Source organism: Canis lupus, chromosome 6 (assembly GCF_048164855.1).
Source record: "Canis lupus baileyi chromosome 6, mCanLup2.hap1, whole genome shotgun sequence".
Lineage (NCBI taxonomy): Eukaryota > Metazoa > Chordata > Mammalia > Carnivora > Canidae > Canis > Canis lupus.
In genome coordinates, this window is record NC_132843.1 from 1,489,229 (window position 1) to 1,511,283 (window position 22,055).

General features: G+C 56.6%; 1 protein-coding gene across 7 annotated transcripts in view; it reads left to right on the forward strand.

Annotated features, from left to right (window-relative positions):
• The window catches only part of CTIF (cap binding complex dependent translation initiation factor), a 281,791-nt gene that overhangs the window by 152,680 nt on the left and 107,056 nt on the right, over positions 1–22,055 (forward strand). The gene's annotated exons all lie outside the window — the stretch shown is intronic.

Below are 22,055 nucleotides of genomic sequence, written 5' to 3' on the forward strand. Positions count from 1 at the left end.
ACCCTGAGCCAAAGGCAGATGCTCAACCGCTGAGCCACCCGGGTGCCCCTGGCCCAGAGAGTTGACAAGTCTCTGCAGACACAGCACACTGCAGAGCCCAGCCTCCTAACAGAGCAGGGCCTCCCATGCAGGCGCTATCATTCCATCACACGCTGCCCTACCAGCCAGGGAGACAAGAGAGCCATTCTCCAAATTAATCTGTTTCATTAAGTGAGGCCTCAGAATGGTTCATTTACTTCACCTGCAAAGCATATTTGGAAGGAAGAAAAAAATGCCATGGTCATCCAGCTCGTGTCAGATGGCCCTGCTGGGTGAGGGACAGGAGAGCAAGCCGTCCCCATGCCACCCCCTCCCTGGGTCCCCAGGTGGTGCACTCGGGCCACATCCTGGACACTGCAGGGTGTTTACAGCCTCCAGCAGCTCTTGCTACCTCTGTCCTACGCATGACCATGACCAGGGCTTGGTGTCCTCTAATTGTAGAACCAATTAAGAATCGTAGTCCTCCTTCCCTTCCTCTGCCAGCACGTGCCCAAACCCTCCCAGGGTGCCAGGCTCTTTCCCTAGGGACAGAGTTAGTGTCGGGCATCAGATTGGATTATGCAGGCTCTCTGTGACATCATCTGGGTCACTGATAAAAATGAACAGGACATCTGGAATTAGTAGTGACGGATATGCAACTTGGTAAATAGACTAAAAATTCAGAATTATGTCTTTTGAAAGGGTAGACTTTGGGGCACCTGAGTGGCTCAGCAGTTGAGCGTCTGCCTTTGGCTCAGGGCATAATCTCGGGGTCGTGGGATCAAACCCCACGTCAGGCTCCCCGCAGGGAGCCTGCTTCACCCTCTGCCTGTCTCTCTACCTCTCTCTGTGTCTCTCATGAATAAATAAGTAAAATCTTAAAAAAATCTTTAATAAAAATTAAAGGGTAGATTTTGTTGTATGATTTACCTATCAATTAAACAATTTTTAATGAGTAAAGCAGGTCCCAGGACAGGGTGATACAACAAGCCTCTGGAAACATTCCTTGAATTTTGACATTTGCAGGGTTCCCTAGATGTGTCAGGCAAGTGACCCTTTCAAAAAAGGCAGTAAATTTGGTCTGATCTGTCTGAATCTGTGCTAGCTATTAGTGGTCACAACCCTTTCTTCCGAATCATCTGTTTGGGAATCTCTAAGAGAAATGATAGCTATATTTTCCTGTTTTTTTGCAAATTGAAACTGTATGACACAGCTACAGCCTCTAGCACCCTGTTCTCCAGGAGTCTTCAGACGTATTCAGGGGCCATTTATGACCTCAGGGAAGAATTATCTCTTCCTGAGCAATATTGCTCCATCTCCAGGCAAGAAGATGAGCGTTCAGGGCTCCTATCACACTCCCGCCATCCCACCCTAGGTCCTGGGCATCGTACGGGTGCTCCGGCATTTGTCCTCTGACAGAAGGCAAACCTTCGTTTCAGCTGCCCCCTTAATTTTACATCATCCCTGTAAGCAACCTCACACTTCCCTCCTCCTTCTCCCTCGAAATACGAAAATACAATTTTAGGACTACCATTAAACTTTGGTCAGCCCACCCCTTGACACATGCTGATGACTACCCCAGGCGGATGGTTATCCCTGGTTGTGGGCAACCCCTCATTCCATTCTAGGATCAATTTAACCCTCCTTCTCCTCATTTCTAGGCTCACGGGCAGGGACCCTGGGGATGCCCTCTACCTCTTTAACCCCCCTTCCTGTAGGTCACAGTTGCTTTTGGGAGCTTGGTGCTCCCTTCAGCACCACAGAGGACTCCCGCAGTCATGGAGTCCTTCATCCTGAGAGGATGACTGAGTCCCAGATCTTGCCAACCAGGAACGGATCAAGAATTACCCTCATTTGGAGCCCTGGATTGAGCCACCGGCTCCTTCACATAAGTTGTTAAGTTAGCCCTTCTGGAAGTAGACTCAGTCCTCACTGCTCGTGGATTCCATATTTGCAAGTTTGCCGACACGGTAAAATGTGTGCATGACCCCCGAAAGCAGTATTCACAGCCCTTTCAAGGTCATTCACGGACATGCACAGGGCGGTAAGAAATCAGACTTGCCCGACACGCACGTGCCCAGCCGAGGCCATGCAAGGACATGCTCTACTTTTGTGCTTCAGCCCTTGTACTGCAAACAGGCATCCTGCTCACGAAGGTTCAGTGCGATGATGCTCACGAGTGCATGTGTGCTTTGTGCGAGTCAGTTTGTCGGTTCAAGTGCCCCCCAGCGTAGCTCTGAGGCTCCGTCTACTGTTCGTAAGGGCATGAGGGCTGTGATGTGCCTCCTGGAGAAAAAGGTGTGTGTCAGATACGTATCATTGAGGCACAAGTTACATATGGTCACCCTACCTGTGATGTATTTTCGTGATCGACCGACTGTTGACCATGCATCACCATTAGTGAATCAACACTATCTATTAAGTAAGGTGTCTTTAGGCAGAAACACGTAATATAAGGTTTATGTATTTAACCAAATGGGGACAGTGTAGTGACCAGCGGCTTGCAGAAACCTGACCCTGGATTTTGCCTGGGAGCAACTGTTCAGTATTTCCTAATTCGGTGTTTGCGGGACTGTAGACCTTGACTACGGTGAACAGGGAACCCACTGTGCTTGGTCTGTAAGACGGGGCGGAGAGGTAGGTGCTCAAGGTAAAGGAATATGTTGTGAGTGATTGGATTTCAGGCCTAGGAATCCATCTGGTTTGTGCTGCAGTGGCCGAGCTGGGGGCAAGAGCAGGGAGGAGCAGGAGACCCTCCCTGTCCTGGTCGCCACCCAGCTTGGGTTTCCCTGATGGGACAGACCTCTGTGTCCTTTGCCCCATCCTGAGATAACGCCATCCCTGAACCCCCCCTGCCCCCAGACCGCTCAGCCCTCATTGCCACCCTGTCATGATGAGCCCAGGGGACAGCAAGACGGATCTCGCCGCCGTTGCCTGAGGTTTGTCTTTCTATCCCAGCAAGGAAATTGCCCTCATTAAGTCCCTGCTAAAGATAGATAAGAAAATGGGGCAGGCACACCCCCACCTGGCAGGCAGCCCTGTCAGATTCTAAGCAAAATGAGTCAGATAGGAATTATTTTTAGGCTCCTTCTCCTCCCTCCCCCACGCCCACCCCCAAGCAGGCACTCTTGGAAAGAAGAACAGCTCATTTCTTGAAGCCACATGTCCACGTCTGTGTCCAACTGACGTGAAATTCCAGCCCTCGTGGGCCTGGAGCAGCCCCCGGCCTCTGTGCTGTGGTCCTGGGGACAATGCCTGGGCTGGGCAGGGCAAGCCGGGCCGGGCCCCCCCTCTGACTGGTGCGCCTTCCCTGGATGCCCCTTCTCACCCTGCTATCCTGGCACACGCTCCCAGCTCAGGATCTGCCCTCTGCATCACACTTCGTGGGAAAGCAGACAAGGCCCCAGGCCCCTCTCCCAGGGAGGGACCAGCATGTCCCCTGGGCCTGGGCCCACATCTGTGGGAGGGCCATTTGTGCATTTTGGCCGAGCTCCCGGGTGCCGGGCCTGCCCACCCTGGCAGTGGGCATCTCCCGGCTGGGAAGCTGAACATTGCCCTTCTTTGCTGTCTTCCTATTTTTCCAGCCATTAGGATTTATTCAGACCCCATAGACCCTAGATGGCAAAGGAGAGAGACCCGGAGGCAAGAGAGCTAACAGAAGTGGAAACTGAGGGCCTACACCCAGAGGCCGGAGGGGGCGGGAAGCTTGCTGGCTAGAAAAGTGGCTGAGACAGAGGAAGAGTGTCTTCACGGGATCTGTGCCTGGGACAGGAGAGGGAGACCCCATGCAACAGCCACCCGAGGTGGCACACAGTCTCCTCTGTCTCCCAGTTTCTGCCATTTTGGGCTCTTGGGAGCTGGCTCAGAAATGTTACCCCCTAGCCCTTCCTCCCTCGCTGGAGCATCTGGAAACAGACACAACTGAGGGCCTTGGGCCCCAACTTTACACAGCCTTGCCCGGGGGCAGTGTGCACGGTGGGCAGCCCAGGGCCTGTACCAGCCTCACTTGGCTTCAGGACGAGGTCGCCCCTCACCAGGCAGGGGATCTTGAGGAGCCAAGGGCCCTCGCCAGGCCCATTCTCCTTGCTAGCTCAGGGACACTGACATGCAGCCTGCAAGGCCGCCGTCAAATACCATTGATGGCAGGTATGCACGAAGTCCCAGAGGCCAGCTGGGGCTTTCAGAGCCAATAACCAGTACCCCTGGTATCTTCATCCAGCCCATGTGCCCTCTCCAGAAAGGTCCAGAAAGATAGGCCATATCTGCTGCTCCTTTGTGGACCAAATCTGGTGTAGGTCTGCACCCTGGGGCACCCCGCGTGCCCGGCTGAGTCTCCCTACTCCCAGCTCTCTGGCTGCCTGAGATGGGACGCTACCTGGGACCACCTTCCTCAGAGGGCAGGCGGTACATCCCACTGGTCCTAGGGCCTTCCTTGTCGGGCCCACAGGCGAGCCCAGCCCACCTCCAGTCCCCCAGAAGTCGCTCAGGACTTGCAGAATGCTCACCATGTTCAGCAAGCCCTTTCCCAAGTATCAGCTCCTGTCATCTTACCAACAACCTTAGAAAGGAGAGTCTGTGTCTGTGTGCATTTTGCAGGTGGGAAATGAGACTCCCCCAGGGCGGTGAAGGAGCCAAGGGGTGGGGGGCTTCAGAGCCCCGTCCCCAGGCAGCGCTCTGCGGGGGGGCCTGTCCTGTCCTCCACATGCTCCGCCTCCCTCTTTGGCTCCTTCGCTGCTTCTAAGATCCATCCCCTAATGGCCTGCGCCAGGGCAGGGAAGAGCGTGGGGCTGCTGTGTTCAGGGGGACCCAGTGGAGAGCTGGTGCGGAATTCAAAGGAACGAGTCAAGGGCGAGCTTTCAGACCCGACAGGGCCACTCACCTTCCGCCTCCTGCCCCCCCAAGCTACGGCTCAGCTACGCCCCGGAGAGCCCTTCCCGCTTCAGATGACTCACGCGTGGGCACATTTAGCAGGTCCCTGGGGGAGCCCAGGTCGCGGGGGCCCCACCCGGTGAGAAAAAGCGGGAGGAGGGGTGGTATGAGTTCTAGAATGGTGGGCAGCTCTCGGGGCAGGGCCGTCTGGCTGGAGCACCTCCTCCAGCTCCCCCAGTCCCAGGGGGAGAGCCCGGGACACACTCCCCAAGGTTTCCCAGCAGGGATGGGAGCACAGGTTTTAAAAATACCAAGGAGCCTTCCTGCCTGATCAGCGTCTACCCTGAGCTCCAAGAGTTATTTCTGATTCTTCCCTAGTAATTTAATTTTAGTCATTTATTCCAATGCGTGTGTTTTGGGGAAGCCAAGGTGGCCTCTATTATGGTTTGGAGTATTTTGGAGGGGGGCGGGGGGCCTGGTTTCCAGAAGTGATGCAGGGGCTCGATTAGGCAAGACATCATCGAGCAGAATTAAAATAACTCAAGATGACAGGCCCCTGGGTCCTCGGAGGTGATGCCTGTGAACGCAGACCTGTCCCCTGTCCTCTGCATGCCCAGGGGTCATCTCTCAGGTGGCACCTGCAGGCAGCTTGGTGCCCTTGGAAATGCAGAACGGATGGACCTGAACAGACAGACGGAGAGGCAGACAGACAGACAGGCACAGCCTGGCCAGCTCTGTAGGTCTGTTGTAGGTGGGACACTCACACTTACCTACAGCTCTGAGGGGAGCTTAAAACTTACAGGCCCCAGGACATAACACCGCAGTGGTTTGGGGCCGAGTTACTGAGAAGCTTCCCCACACGCAGCTGCCGGAAAGAGTGTTTATTTCCGTTTTACAAATGAGGAAAGTAACTTGCACAGAGCAGTGAGGTTGCTGATGGGGCGCGTAACCTCAGTCATGGGCCTTCAGAGCCCCCCACCAGCGGCCCCCCGCCCCCCGCGGGCCCTCCCTGCTGAGCTCCCTGGAGGCACGCCCCCTGCCCTCTGGCCTGCCCTCCCTCCCCTCCTGCACCTCTTTCCCGCCGCTGCCCCTGTGCTCCCTGCGCAGGACCCCTCCACCCGACTTTCACCCTCGGGGGCTCTCTCCTATTTTACAGTGTCCACCTGCAGCACGATCCACCTTGCCAAAGGTCCTTTTAGGCCTCTCTAATCCTCTTCCCTGACTTTCCCCACAGAGTGAGGCCTGGCGCACTCTGGTCCCCTGGCTCCCCTGGAGCAGGTGCAGCAGCTGAGGGATTGGGGGGCAGGTGGGAGGCCCCAGAACGTGCAGGACTCAGGTTCGGTTGTGTGGGGGAGGGCGAGCCCCCGCATCCTGAGCCACCTCCCGGGGTTTGCGTTAGCCACAGTCACCCCCTCCCTCAGGGGTACGCCAGCCCTCAAGCTGTCTTCACTCTGGTTTGCAGCTTATTTCAGGCTTTCCGTTTGTCAGGCTGGCACTGAACTCCAGGAAGGTGCGTGTGGACCCAAAACAAAGCTGAGGAATGTTTTGAGAAGGAAGAGAGTACGCTGTGGGGTTGCGGGTATGTTGGTCTGGTGGCTCAGCGGCCACAGTGAATGTGTTCCAGACTGGCTCAGTGCGTCAAGGAGCAGATGGCACAGGCTTGTCACCTTGGGCAGGAAACCTGGTGCCTCTGAGCCATGAGCTGCAGCCGTGGCTCAGTGAGGGGAGTGGGGAGCAGGGCAGGACAGGCGGAGGGCGGAATCCTGACTTTGCCCTGATGTTCTGGGAGTTTGGAGATGCTCAGTCAGGCTAGGGTAAGGAGCCGATTGCTGGGGTGTCTCTGGACAGGGCCCAGGAAGGCCGGCTCCCCTCCCCTCACAGTCCCCACCCTGCAACCCCGTCCTACCCCAGGACAGTAGGTAGGGCGTGTGGGGCACCCTTTCCTGGCTGGAGCACTAGTGTCTTGTTTACTGTGGTGCTTCTTCTGACACGACTCGGGGAAACCAGCTCCACCTCTTCATCCACTCCCTCTATTCCCAAGTGGTGCCCGTTACCCAGATTTACTGCTCTTGCATCCCGTCTAATGAACCGGGCTGTCCGTGGTCCGTCTGGCCTAAATGGGTAACCAGGGCAGGCCACTTTGCATTTTGTCTGAGTTAAGAGCATGATCTGGTGCTGAGTTTCTGGCACACTGAGAAACCAGTACAGGGATGGGCAGGTGGGAGAGACGGAGGGAGGGAGGATGGGTTGTATTTTCTGAAGACGAAATTTTTAGCTCCTAAAAGCCTAAAACCACCCCACTTTAGGCAAACATCCCTTGTGCCCCTACCGTCACCTTGTGGACGTCACATAATGTGAGGCACTGCAGCCAAATGTGTAGGTGGCCCCTCGAGTGTTCAGACTGCTCCAGACTGGGTTTGGGTCTGGTTGCTAGATAGGGAGCCTCAAAGGCATGTCTGCACCTCGATAACATAGGGCATCTATGTTCTAAGACTGTTCTGTGGTTTGAATGAGATGAAGCTCAGAAAACAGGAGCAGTGTCAAGGGGCTACACCGCACGAGGACCTCCTGCCCGTGTGTGAGGCTGTAGGGCACACGTCTGTGCACGGTTGTGTGTGTGCATGACTGCTCCAGGGATCCTGGCAATTACCATTTCCGAGGATCGCGCACTGGAAACGGAGCTTGGCCTGGACGTTTGTATTGGTTATCTACTGCTGTGTAACAAACTGCTCCAACATGCAGAGCTTTAAAACAACAAACATTTATGATCTCACATGATTTTCCAGGGTCAGGAATCCAGGAGCAGTTTCACTGGGTGTGGTTCTGGCTCAGAGTCCCTCTTGAGATCATGGTCAAGCTGTGGGCAAGAATTGTGATCGTCTGAAAGCTTGATTTGGATGGGCCAGAGGGTCCTCTTCCAAGCTCACTGACGTGGTTGTTGGCAAGCTGTAGTTCCTCGCTGGCTGTTGGCCGGAAGCTTCATTTCCTTGCAATGTGGGCCTCTCTGTAGGGTGCTCATGATAGGATGAGTGATCTGAGAGAGAGATGGAAAGAGAAGCTGTCATGCTTTTACAACCTAATCCCAAAAATGACATAGCATCCCTTCCACCATATTCGGTTGGTCGTACACATTGCCCCTGGTACAGTGCAGGAGGGGGCTAGACAAGCGCATGAGTCCCCACAGACAGGAAACATTGGCAGCTGTTTGTGTCTGTTTCTCATTCCTTTCTGTGCCACTGCTGTCCCCCACCCCCATCTCCCACTTTAAATGACCTACTAAAATCCACCAAGAGCTTTGAATGGCTTGCAGTGTTTTGTGTTGTCTCTTTTCTGGTTCAACCTCAAATCTTATTAAGAATGCCCTGTCCAGGCGCCTGGGTGGCTCAGCAGTTGAGCATCTGCCTTCAGCCCAGGGCATGACCCCGGGGTCCTGGGATCAAGTCCCACATCGGGCTCCCTGCATGGAGCCTGCTTCTCCCTCTGCCTGCATCTCTGTGTGTGTGTGTGTGTGTGTGTGTGTGTGTCTCTTATGAATAAATAAATAAAATCTTTAAAAAAGAAAAGAAAAGAAAGAATGTCCTGTCCATGGCTCCTCTGTACAGTGGAACATGGGTGAGAGTATTTCCTACTTGGGGAAGGTGTCAAGCCAGAGGATGCTATTGTCTGAGCTTTGGAACATACGTATCCTCCGGGGGTCCAGCAGGTAGTTCCAGGAAAAGAGAACATTCCGAGATACACACTCGTACACTCACACTCAGACATCTGCTTATTTTCCCTTGAACTCTATAATCTCGGTGATCATAAAAGGTTGGACTTTAATTAGATGCATACTGAAGTACTTGAATCTGTCAGACACTGACAGGGAAGGCTGCCTTGTGTAGGAGAGAAAAGAATACAAGTCTATTTTTTAAAGATTTTTTTTTTATTTTTTATTATTTACTGATTTATTTATTCAAAGAGGCAGGGAGCAGGAGCAGGGCAAGGGGCAGAGGGAGAGAGAGTCTCAAGCAAACGCTGCGCTGAGCACACAGCCCAACGTGGGGCTCATTCTCACAATCCTGAGATCATGGCTTGATCATTGCAAGTAGAGAAGTCTCCTGCACTGTCCCTCCGAGCATCCCCGAAGCAGGCCTGGGAAGCAGATAAGACCCATGTAAGTGGCCTCATTGCAAGAATCGTGTTGGGGAGCCTAGGAGAGGCCACACGGCCTCCTCAAGACCTTGCAGGACTGGGTAAGAATATGCAGACGCTCTTCCACAGGATTCTGTGCCTTTGGCTCTACCGGGGGGGACCCGCACTTCTTCTATCCCCACTCCAGAATCAAAAGTGATTTGGATTGTCTGCCTGTCTTGGGTAAGGGCTGTCCCACCTGGGATGGATGACCAGATACCATAGGGGTTCAGAATAGTGGCGAGAGGACAGGCATCCGTCAGAACTGGAAGCGTCTGGGTGGGTATGAGAAAAAGTTGCGAGGGAACCCTGGTGAAGGCCAAGAGAGGAGCCTCTGTAGTCTGTCCCTTCCCGTCTGCGGGCTCTCCTCCGTCAGAGGGCCTTCAGGAGGCCCTGGCTCCTGATGGGGTCATGGCATGACGTGGTGATAGAGCCCTCTTTGCCCAGAGCTGCGCTCCCCAGTACGGTATAGCTGCGGTGGCTATTTAGGTTTCATTAAAACAAAGTAAAGTCAAAACTTGTTCTTCGGTCACAGAGGCCACTTTTCAAGTGCTCACTAGCTACACGCGCTGATGGTGACCATGTGGGCCAGGGCAGAGAGAGAGCATCTCCATCCTTGCAGAAGGCCCCCTCCCGGGGCCCCAGAGAGCCAGGCACACAGTGGCTGGGGGACGGGAGAAGGCTGAGGTAAGAGCCGTTCGAGGGTCCGGGCAGAGGGAAGAGGCCTAAAGAGCAGAAGGAAGAAGCAGAGAAAGAGAAGGAGGTGTTCCCTGAGCACAGATGGCCGCGGGGGTCAGCAGGGGTTGGCGCTCTTGAGGCCGGCTCTGGGAACGAGGACCGCTGCCTGCCCTCCGGGGTGCTGAAGCACGGCTGGAGGCACAGAATGATGCCCTGAGGAATGGCCTTCAGACCCTCTCTGTGGGCCAACAGGACCCTCGAGAGCTGAAGGGGTGGGGGGCATCACTGACAGGTGCACGCAGACCCACCTTGGGTGGGGTGACCCAGGGCACATCCTTGGGAACTGGGAGAGAAGCTGAGTCATGAAAACAAAGCATATAAACCAATAGAAGAAGGTCTCCTTAGTTTGATCAGGTTGGGGCCAGAATCCCGACAGTTCCCCCATCCATCCCCACCCCCCGCACTGTCCCTTTGTCCCCACTACTGTAAAGTCGTCACTGAAGCTGCTCCTTCTGGAATGCCTCCTGCCATGGGCATCCTGTCTGGGTCAGGGGTCAGTGAATGTATCCCGTAAAGAACCAATAGTAAAACAAACTTCATTCGCCAGAACAGATGGTGGGGGATTTGCCCCACAGGCGGTAGTTTGCAAATCTCTCATCTAGATTATCACAAATCCTCCACGAAGCCCGAAGAGAAGAAAACGAGTCTCTGTCATACAGCTGAGACCAAGGCGCAGCCAACGAGTCATGGTTCGCACTCTGCTCTCAAATGTCTCTTGGGACAAACCCAGGCCTCTGTGGCTAGAGCTCATGTCGCCCTTCCCTCCTCCCTGCTGAGAATGAGTGCCCGCCCAGGGTCCCGGCCCAGGCCAGAGGTGGCAGGAAAGCCAGAAGAGAGGTCCTGGGGGCACCAGGTGGTCTTGCCCCAGTCCCCAGCATGCTCTAGCCTTGAACACAGCACTGGATGTGACAGGTGCACATCTCAGGCTACCGTGCCAGCGAGTTGCTTGAGCTCAGTCTCATCAGCCTCCCACCCCTCTGCCCTAGAGTGGATGGAGGTCCCCAAGGATGCATTTGGAGGCTGCAGGAGATCTTTGCCAAAATGCTGCGATGGGAGACCTCAGGCTGCGGGGGACCTGGGAGCAGCCAGTGACGCCTGATGGGCAGCCACAGAACTTAGAAAGCTATAGGAAAAATAGACATCACGGGTCCCCTGCTTCCCTGAAATTTTTTAGGCCTGAGAAGGTGGAGGGGGAAGGAGAGGAAGGACAGCCTGTGGGGTGGCACAGGCAGGACAGGGCTTCCTCAGCAACAGGGCTGGCTAGCCCAGGCCCATGCACAGCCAAGGCCTCCAGCATCCTCCCCACCACCCCCCATAGAAGCCTGCTGCAAAGACGTCTGCCCCCCCACTCCTGCAGCTGAGCCTCTTTGCAAAGCCCACAGCCAATAGCTAATGTCATAGCCCCAAGCATCTTAGGGCAAAGAGGGGTGTCTTGCTCTTGGTGACCCCTTGCTGATCAGCCCCTTCTGGGCGCAAGTCTTCTCGTTCACCATCTGGAGTTCCTCTGGGTCACAGCAATGCCTCTTCTGCAGACCAGTATGGCCCTGCCAGCCTATGCTGTCCCTTGGGCGCCCTGCACACCAGGCACGCCCCAAGGAACAGGCCTGCCCAGTACCCTGCCTGCGTGTCCATCTCGAGTGCAGCCAAGAGGAGGTCCTGGCTCACACGAGCAGCCGCCTGGGGGTGTTAGTCTTCTGCGTACCCTCAGGAGAGGCACGGTGGACTTGCCCTAGATTTTCCATCTGCACGTTGACCATGTTAATCACCGTAGCATGAATGAAGATTATTTGGAGAGGTGCTGGGACTTGGCTGCCTGCGCATCCATCATTCGTGCAAATGCCTATTTGGGTCACAAATCCACGTTTCCTGTGTTCCCTGCAAGGGGGTAGCTGCCCTCCTGGGGGAGGTGGCATCCCAAGACCCTCGGACACCTTCTCAGGCCTGAGTCCGTCAAGACGGGGGGCTTGCAGATAAGGGAAGTTGGCAACAGGATAGGGGTCGTATTGAAGCCTCAGCTTGGTAGCCTAACGCTGTGCTTTAGTCCCGCCCACCTATCTGGGGAGTGGCGCCCCCATTAAATCCCTCAGATCCCATCCTTGCCCCCAGCCTCAGTGGTTGAACAGGAGCAACCGGGCTCTTGGCCAGCCACCCTCCTGGGGGAGTCTGCGGAGCGCAGGGTTAGGGGAAGGGCTCTCTGAGGCCGTGGGAGCCCTGCCCACGCCCCGGGAGCGCCTGCGGTCAGGTGGAAGAACCAGGAGCCTCTGACTGCCGGGGAGGGGGCATAGCAGCCCGGGGAAGTCCTTCCAGGTGGGTATTTACAATGCAGCTGGTGAAAGAAGTCTCCTTGGGTGCCAAGCCAAGCCAGCGGGTGCTCAGCCCACCTCAGGGTGGTTGGCCCAACCCCCCCTCCAGCCCCTGCCCCTCAGAAATCACAACCAGCCCAGCCCTTCTCCATGTCTCCCAGGGCTGGGTGTCAGAGAGAAGCTTCTCCTGGGTAAAGGCCTACTTCTCATCCTTTTTTTTTTTTTTTTAAGATTTTATTTATTTGAGAGAAAAGAGAGAGAACGCGGGGGGAAAGGGGCAGAGGGAGAAGGAGAGAGAGAATCTCAAGCAGATGCCCCCTTGGGGTTGGAGCCAGACACAAGATTCGACCCCAGGACCTAGAGATCATGACCTGAGCCAAAGGCAGACGCTTAACAGACTCAGCCACCCAGGCGCCCCCGCTACTTCCCATCTTAAGACCTCTCTGTGCCTTAGCAGTGACCTTAACTCTGACAGAGGTGGATGGCATTTGGGATCCACTAAAAGGGATATTTGGAGAGAGAGCCAACCGTCTCCACAAGGCAGGGTCAGGTCTCAGCAAGGTCACTGGGGATTTTAGTTTCTTCAGATTCCACAGAGGCTGCTCCATGAGCCCCCAGCTCAAGTCCAGCGTGGGCTAGGTGAGGCTAAAAGGGAGGCTGGAGACCCCATTCCCTGTCCCCAAGGCCGGCAGGTGCGGAGACCTTCAAGGTTTCTCCTTCTCTTGGCGATGACCTCCCACAGAAATAGGTCAGGGCTGCCCCCCTGGAGCATGGCTGTGGTCAAAGAGATGATGTCAGCTTAGCTACATTAAAGTTATTCCAATCCCAGGACTCATTTATCTCCTGTTTCTCATCAGGGCAGCTTTCTAGGGCACAGAAAAGTTTCCTTTCTGAGGTGGAAGCATTGGCAGTGCTGGCCTCATGCACCCCGTGATCCCGGGGGGTGGGAGTCATCAACATCCCCCGCCAGGGAGATGAGTGGGACCAGAAAAGAGGGCTTTGGCGAGGAAGGGAGAGTCTGTCCGGCGCTTCTTGCAGGCCTGTGTTGGTACCAGGCATCTGCGCATACGGTCTAGTTAGAGGCAGAAGATGAAGATGCGCTGGACAGTGGCAGATAGAGACCGGCAGCCAGCTCAGTCAGCCGAACCTGCAACTCTTGATCTTGGGTCATGAGTTTGCATCCGGTGTTGGGCGTACAGATTACTTAAAAAAAAAATATGTTGAACAATTCACTTTGTAATGTGATTGTCTGTATGTGCGTGTGTGTGGTATGCTTGTATGTGCAGGTATGTGTGTGTGTGCACGCGCACGTGTGTCTAGTAGTGCACGATGCAGGCCGTGGGCCCTGGGACTTCAGAAAAGGGAAAGATTTCTGGGGTTTCCGGCAGCAGCCACAAAGCCTTCCTGGAGGAGGTGCAACGCGATCAGTCCCTCCAGCAGGGCCGGGCAGAAGGAAGTACATCCCCGTAGGTGACTGAGCCAAGGCGAAGGTCCTGATGGGACCACCTGGGCTGGTGTTCAGGGACGGCAGGCGGAGGCGGCCTCACGATGGAGGACTCGGCCCAAGTGGAGAGCGCAGGTCGAGGCGGCAGGCCCCCACGGAGAGCCCGGAAAGCCAGCACAGGGCACAGACACCGTGCACCAAGGCCCAGCGGCCTCTGTGATGTGTTGCATACACTTGTCCAGGCAGTGAGTCTAGGACAGAAGGCAGCACTGTCGCACGCGGTTGGAAGGCCTGAGGCACGCAGAGGGTGGTGCCAAGGACGGGCTCCACGGTGGAGAGAGGAAGGGGAAGAGACTGGGAGCTGGAAGAGAGGTGTTGACAGGCGACGGCCGGGCACAGACCGTCTCCCAGCGTCCAAGGGCCCCAGAGCCCAACTCCCATCCTTTTGGGCTTAGGTGTGCAGATGCCAGCTGGGGCTTAAGCTCCCCCACCGAGATGGGTCATACTGAGAATGTCTGCCAGGGACACTTAGGTCTGCTCAGTGGGGGCAGGTGCTCCCATTCCACCTGCCGTCCTCCCCAGGAGTGCCGGCCCAGGGCTCTGGGGCCAGAACAGGCTGTACCTCATGGGTGCCGTGGGGGGGCAAGGGACGATCCCAGGGGGAGGGCTGGGCTGCTGTATGTCGGAGGAAGAGGAGGAGTTGGAAAGGGCGCACCGGGGCGGTCCGGTGGTTATGAGGGACTCAGGCCTGGGAACGATCGCCACGAAGCCTTTCGCCCGCTTCTCCGCGGCGGCAACCACCTCTTCCCGGACTGTTAGGGAAACCTGTAATTACTGAGCTGGCCCCGGGTGGGAGCATTCAGGCCTCCTTGCGTTGCTTCCAAAAGTCAAGCCCCGGTCAGTGCAGACAGCGGGTTCGTCTCCGTGGTCCCCTCCGCATGGCCCCACGGGCTGTGGTCAGTGAGCCTGGTGATTGTGGATCTGGCATCTGGGTCTGGAAAGCTGACGGGCATGGGATGAGTGCTGGTGCCGCTCCAGGCTCTGCAGCCAGTGGCCCTCCTGACCTCCGCACACTCCAGGGGGCCCCTCAGCAGACCCCAGGGCATCCCCCGGGTCCCGGGCCCTCCCTGCCTCTAGCTGCAGTGAGCGGCAGTCAGAGCTGAGGATGAAAGCTGGGAGAACGTGCTTAGCCTGAGCGTGTGAGCACGGCTTACTGGGAAGCCCCACCCAGGCTGCCGCTTTGGGACGGCGCAGTTTTGCTCTTTCTATTTCTTTCCAGCGATTTTTCCTTTTGGCATATTTATTTTCTGGCTTCTTGCCTTCACATGTGCGCGTGGCGTTTGGTAGTATGGGGGGGAGAAGGAGACACATAAAGGATGGGTGGCTCCAGATCTGAAGTCTTCTCCATGGAAGGGAGAATAAAAGCAATGCTATTGGTCTGGGAACTTTCTGGATCTGCACCGCCGCGGCCCGTGAGCCGCCCCCACCAGTCCCAGGCTCCAGACAGCACCCCTGCAAATGGTGATGGTGGCCCAGCCTCAGGCAGGAAGAGGGCAGGAGCCTCCCGTCAGGAGGGTCCACTGTGGGGACTCGGCCTCAGCATCCCTGGGGGGGCACTCGGCCTTCTGCCATCCTGCCCGGTGGCCCAGTTACATGCTGTTCTGCTCAGATCCTGGCGCCCATGAACTCCCTGCATCTGTACGGCCCAGCTGGCTTCTTGCACTGAGCCCCTACCTTGTGAGCACGCTCCTACCTCCTGCTCACAGCTTGGTCTCCGTGACCCAGCCCCTGCTTCATGTCACCTGGCAGCCCTTTGCCCTGTGCAGACAAGCCAGTTATGGGGCTAAGGCCGTCACATGATGATACTCTTGTCCTCATCGCCTTCCCCTGAGGTCACTCTGCCCGGAACAGGTTCGGGTCAGCCTCCGCCCATGTTCTTGGAGAGCCAGAGCGTCCACTCCGAGGCCCATAGAGAACATCTTGTCCAGACTCCTCATTTGGCAGCAAGAACAGGGCTCCCTCAAGGTCAAACTCTTGACTGGAGTCCCCAGGTCCTGCCCTGAGACTTCTAGCAGACAAGGCCCCACTCAGCCTGTCTCAGAAATCAGGGAGTTCTGGAAATTCAAGATAGGGAGAAACCACAGAATAACCCATTCTCTTGTAGACTGTTCACACGGACCCCTAGGCACTGTTTGCCTCTTATCCAGAGAGCTGGCGCTTGCAAGGATTAAACCACCACGGTATAGACATTTCTTTAAAAAAATCAATACAAATGGCGGGGAGAACACCCTCCTAAAAATAAAAAGCAGAAAGGAGAGACTTTAAATAATAGTAACCAGGAAAAAAGCAAAGTAGGAGAAGTATACATAGTACGCTGCTGTTCCTCCCTGAAAAGGCAGATAGGAGTATACGTTCGTCTTCACGCAGATTAAAGATGCTGAATGGATGAATGAACCATAAAACTAATAAAGTGGTTGTTTACAGAGGCAAAAATGAGGAGAGAAATAGGAAGTTTCCTCATTTTGCAGACTTGACTTGGGAACTGTGTAAATGTTTTACGTGATCACAAATAAAAACCTAACTAAAATAAAAGGGAACCTTTTTGCTGTGCCTAAGGGAGCTCCTGGGGGCCCCTGATCCTCTAGCCTCCTTGGCATCGTGACTGGACCTCTGCCCTCCCTGTGGCCCCCCTGGCTCAGGCAACACAGCTCCATTCTTGCAGCTCCTGAGACCAAATGCTTTGGAGACACCCTTGGCTGCTCCCTGCCTCCGACCCACATCTAGCGCATCCACAATTCCGGCCACCCCTACCTTCAAAATCCAAAATCCAAAATCCACCTGCCCCTGTGGCCCAGGACACCACTGGCTCTCGTCTGGTTTGTTCTTATAACCTCCTTGGTCTCCCAAATTGTCTTTTCAAATGGCATTTCTTTACTGAGAATCCTTCAGTAGTTCCCCTGTTTTACTTAACGTGAAGGCCAAACCCCTTTGAGTGGGGTCTGCAAGGCCCCAGATGACCTGGTTCCCATGACACCTGACCTCATCATCTATCGTCCCCCTCACACTCTGCCCTCCAGCTGCCCCACAACCTTCTTGGGGGCTTCGAGCATGCCGGCAAGCTCCTACCTCAGGCCTTTGCACTTGCTGTACCTGGATTACTCTCCGCCCCCCTGGATACTTACAGGACTCCTCCCCCACCTCTTTGCTTCGTGGCACCATTTTGGTGAGACCTGACCTGGTACAACGGTCTCGCATAGATGCTCCCATCCCACACCAGCACTCCTAGTCCCCCTTCCTGGCTTCATGGCCTCCATAGAACTTAACACATCTTTGTGTTGTGCAGGATGCATTTCTTGTACTTCCTGTGTCTTTCTCCCCACTAGAAGATGAGCTCCATGACAACAGGGCTATCCCATTACTCCCGGCCACATCCCAGGGCCCGGCAGATAGTAGATCCTTGGTAAACACTGAGGACAGGGAGGTAGCCAGTCCGCCCTGGGGTTCAGACTTTGTCCTCCTGGCATCTTGGGCCTCTGTTCTGGTCCTGCCAGCCTTGGAGCTCCTCCCCCAGCACAGGCCTCGCGGCCGTGGCCCAGAAATTAACCTGTGAGACAGACCCAAGAGAGACTAGGATCAGTGTGTCGTTTGACACAGAAAGAAATGTCGGTTCCCAGAGTCCAGACTGGGCCTTTGTTCAGAGGGCTCGGGCCTGGGTCATTGAGCAGCAGCTGGTGGATGGACAGTGGCCGCAGACGTTCGGCCTCAGGCAAGATATTGGATGAGGGTCCTAGCCCCCGTGCAGACCTCTCTCGGCGGGTGAAGTCCAAGTCGGGTCAGATTGCCACAGACCAGGATCCTTGACGCGTCGTTCCAGTGCTGGCTGTGGGGGGCTTGGCCATGGGTTGACGCGGAGTTTGCAGGGTGTCGCTGCGCCTGCTTGACTCGACCTCCAGCAACAGGGGAGAGCTGGGTGCTGCTGGGTGCAAGCCCCTCCCCGAAGCATCTCTGCCTTTCTCACCTCATGACAATGTGGTGGAAAGATCACTGGGCTGGGAGTCAGGGCCTGGGTAGACCATCCCCGTCCCTAAGTCATGGCAGGAGCTTGATCTGGCCACCGGATCGTTGGAGCCTCCACTGCTTCACGGTCAGACAGGGGGGACTGGGTCTCCTGGTCTCTAACTGGGGCGGTAGGGGCAGGGGCACGGGGAGCAGGGGTGAGTGTTCCCTGGGCTGGTGCACTGTTAGCACAGAAAGGCTAACCCTCCCTCCCAGGCAAACCTGGGTCACCCCATGTCCTCCCATGTCTGGGCACGTGACACTAAAATCCCTTGGGTGTCATCACCAGGATAGTGTTAATGACTCGTCGCCCTTCCCAACAGCAGTGGGGACCCAACAGACGTGGCTCCTCCTGGTTCGGGAGCCTTTGGAACAGGCCAGAGGGAATGGGGCGGTGGGGGGTGGGGCAGTCAGTATAAGGGAAAGTGGATGATGGAAGGAGACAGCGGTGTCTGGAGGGACAGGTGTAACCCCGAGCTGCGTGCCAAGCGAGCTCGCGCAGTGTGTGGCCCGCGACACGTCCAGGAGAGCCGGACTCCGGCCCCACGTCCCTGGGGTTGGCGGCACGCTGTGGGAGGGACCGTGGTCCACCCTGCTCTGACCCCGGCCCACCCCTCCTCATCCTTGGTTGGCCTGCGAACTAACGTCCGGTCCGTCCTGCCCTCCCCATGCAACAGTTAGCACTGCTCAGGGCAGCCGGGCCGAGGCCTGTCGCTGCCCCTTGCCCGCTGCACGGGCGGCCTCCGAAACGGCGGTCAGCCCCGAGCCGCAGAGGCCCCGAGCCCTGAGGGGCACAGCGCTGCCACTGCGACAGTTCCCAGCTTCACAGGTGCCTTTGGTTGGCTCTTCCAGGGAGGGCGCTGCGCCAGTCACGCCAATTGCTGGAGCAGAGGCATCTGTCCTCCCCTCGCCGCCGCCCTGTCCTGCCCCACGTGTCCGCCCAGCCAGCTGCGGTGGCCCCGTGCTTCCTGCTGACGCGCCACAAGCCCAACAGGCCTGCCTCCATGTCTAGTAGATTCTTAGAGAACGAGTCCTGTGTGTGAAGGGCTTCGCTGTCATCCATGCACACGGCACGACCGCCCTTTGAGGCGGGTCCCCTCATATCTGCATTTCACAAGCAAAGAAACTGAGACACAGGGGTTCACCGGAGTCACACGGCGACACGGAGGCACGGCCAGGACGCAAATTCAGGCGGGCTGCTGCAGGCCCCCCCCAGGACAGCTGGGGAGCTCCTCACCACCGCCCTCCCGGCGACCAGCGATCCCACTGCTCCCTGGCTTGGCCGCCGCCACCCCGGCCCCCACCCCAACCCCGACCCAGCTCTGACGCTTTGACAAGACTTGCAGCCAAACCAAGGTTCCTGCTCCTCCCCTGCCGTCAGCACAAGAGCCCCCAAAGCTAGCCCCGCCCCGACTTTCCAGAATCTTCCCGCTGCCCCGCCCTCACTGCCCAGGCGCCCTGAGTCACAGTCAGCCAGACCACGGCCCAGGCCTTCCTGCGGGGCCGCTCATCACCCTCCTAGAAATCCCACCCGTGCTGAGTGCGTGCTCATCCCGGACCCCACCCTGGGGGGGCTTCCTCTGCTTCCCCGGGGCACTTTCAGCAGGACGACAGGGGAGGAAGGGCTTCAGGGCCACTGGCCAGTTGTGGCTACTCGGGTCATTGCCTTGGCCTGCCCTGACTGTTCCTCTGTGTCCCCGGGGAGCCGAGAAGGTCCAGCTTTCGGAAGGAGTGGGCTGCACCCCCCGCACCTCTCTCCCACAGTGGTCGGTTCGTGGCCATCCGGAGGCAGCCAGGATCAGACCCTTAAAAAATCATTAACAGGCTGTGGAAACATGAGGACGTTAGAGCTTAACGCGTCTCTAGAAATCTCGCCTCCTCGGCCCCTCCGCCAAGGGTGAGGGATCACCTGGGCTCCGCCCGGCTTCCTACGCTCTGGCTGTGTGACCTGGGCAAGTGACCTCACGTCTCCAGGCCCGTTTTGTCAGCTGTCCAACGAGGGTGGCAACGTGGCTGCCTCCCCCGCAGGTGCAGATGTTTGAACACATGGATCTGTGTCCTTAGAACCGGCCCTTGGACCCAGAACATACCGTCCAAATGTCATTGCTGTTGCTACGGTTGTTAGTATTAGAAAAGAGAACCGGAGCTCAGCGAGGTACTTCCAGGGACCTGGTGGCACACAGCCGGCAGCCAGGAGCACGGAGCCCAGAGGCCCAGCTGTGGGGCCGGCCCTCCAGCCGCGTTGCCCCCCCTCCTCTGTTAGGCCATTTCAGGCAATGGGTTATCAGTGCGCCACGAGGCCGCCAGGAGTGAAAATGTGAATCCAACCCCCCAGGCCCTGTTGTGCCCAAGATAGCGAATCCGAGAAACCGCCGAGGAGCCGACACCGATGCAAACCCACGAGGGTTTATTTACAAGCTCGAGCTTGGGTCCAAGTGCACCCGACGCAGCGGAGCAGGGACTTAGACCCCAAGGCTAAGAGGCGTAGCAGCTTTATAGGGGCCAGTGGCCCATGGGATACGCAGAAAGTTGCACAGTCCTGTCGGTCCACACGCAGGTGGCCGATTGAATTACACCTTACCCTATAGTATCCACTTGAGCTGGCCTATTACTTTGGTCAGAATCAGCACAGTTTTGGGGGGCACAAAGCAGGGTTACATTGTTTTGAGCCGATTTCCGATTAGGGTGTGCCCAGCGGCTCGACTAGGGTGGGGCAGCGCCTTAAGCAATAAGCAGGTCATGTGGGGTCATACAGGAGGTGGCGGGGGCAGCACAAAATGGAGTTAGTCCTGCTCTGCTTGTCCAGGGGTGGGGGATTTTTGTTAAATTTCCTGGGTCCCACAGCCCAGCCCAGAGGATCCCCTAACCTGGCCACACAGCCCCCACCTGCCTGTCAACCACATCGCTTCCCCTCCTGACTGGAGCCGGGAGCTGGAGGCCCACCTTGCTTTCCCACCTCAAAGGAATGGCCTTGCCGAGCTGTACTGAGTGACACTGTCCCTCAGCCGCCCTCCTCTCTGCCTCACCTGCCCTCAGGCCAGGCTCACCCCTGAAGGGAAGGCTGCTGGGTCCCAGACCCCTGAGGCCTGACTCCCAGGCCGCTGAGACACCCTCCGAGCCCCCCATCCCACAACCCTGCAGGGAGAACCTAACCGTCCTTCTCCAGGGGATCATGATACTTCCTGCAGTGACTCTGGCAGGAGCAGAACAAGAAGGGGCCCCCACCTACCCCCCAGGAATGAGCTGTGCACACAGGCTCTCAACACAGGGATGTTTGCCACCAACCCGGGAAGAGGTCCTAGGGCCAGGTGACCCGGATGGATCCCCCAATGGGCATGCTCGAGACCAGTGGGGAGAAGTGTGGGAGGGTGTGACAATGGGTGTCAGGGATGAGAAAGGCACACAGCTAGATCGCCAGTGGATTTCAAGGCTTTGAGACTTCCCCTGCCAAAGAGCCGTCACCCTTCTGAATACCCCACACAGGGACTGTCAACCCCAGGTGGCATGGAAGGGGCCCAGCTTGCCGTGGACCCCTGTGCCTGCAGAGGAGCTGTCTTCTGGGCTCAGGCCTCCTAGCCGCACACACAGGGGCAAGAGCGCTGCTCCTGGAGTCCCGACTTGCCACAGCACCTGTTCCCCCAGTGCAGCTACAGCAGCAGAGGTGAGGGCTCCTTTCCAGCCCTTGCTGTGGGTCAGGCACTGGGCCAAGGGGAGCTTAGTTAACCATCAGCCTTTATGCAGTACCCCCTTGTCATCATTCCCCCATTTTACAAATTGGAAACTAAGGCACAAGCCAATAAGAAAGAGCCTTGCCCAGGGTTACCCAGCTCGGGGGTGACAGGGCCCTGGTTTGAGCCCAGGCCTGGGGGGGCTCCAGGGTCAGGCTTTTACTTCCATGCCAAGTATCTTTTCACCCTGAAGGCGAAACTGCCCAGCGAGAGCCCCTGCCCACAGTGTGGAGTGAGTGCCTGGTGTGATGGAGATGGGTGAAGCACACCCAGGCCCCCCCCGCCCCCGCCCCAGCCAATCCATCATCCAGCAGCCCCGGGAGCCACTTTGGTGGTTTTGACCATTACGCAGTTTGAAATTATTTTTACTCTTAGCCAAATATTTAATTTTTGCCTGTAATGGACAGTTGGTTAATGGCAGGAAGCATTAAAGAACACTGATAATAAAAGGCCGGTTCATGAGGAACAAACAAGTGGTAATAATTCTGCACATTTGCCTCGGGTGCTCTGCCCAGGTCTGGAGTCCCCTTCGTCTGGTCCGAGTCCCTGGGCAGCAGCTCCTGCTGCGGCGGAGGCTTCCAGCCCCTGTCCCGGAGGAACTGAGACCCACCACACTCTGGACCTGCTACTTGGGCAAAAGTGATTGCACGTGAAGACTTCCTGAAACTTCTCGGATCTCGCCATTTAGGAAAAAAACAAAAAACAAAACAAAACAAAAAAAAACAAAAA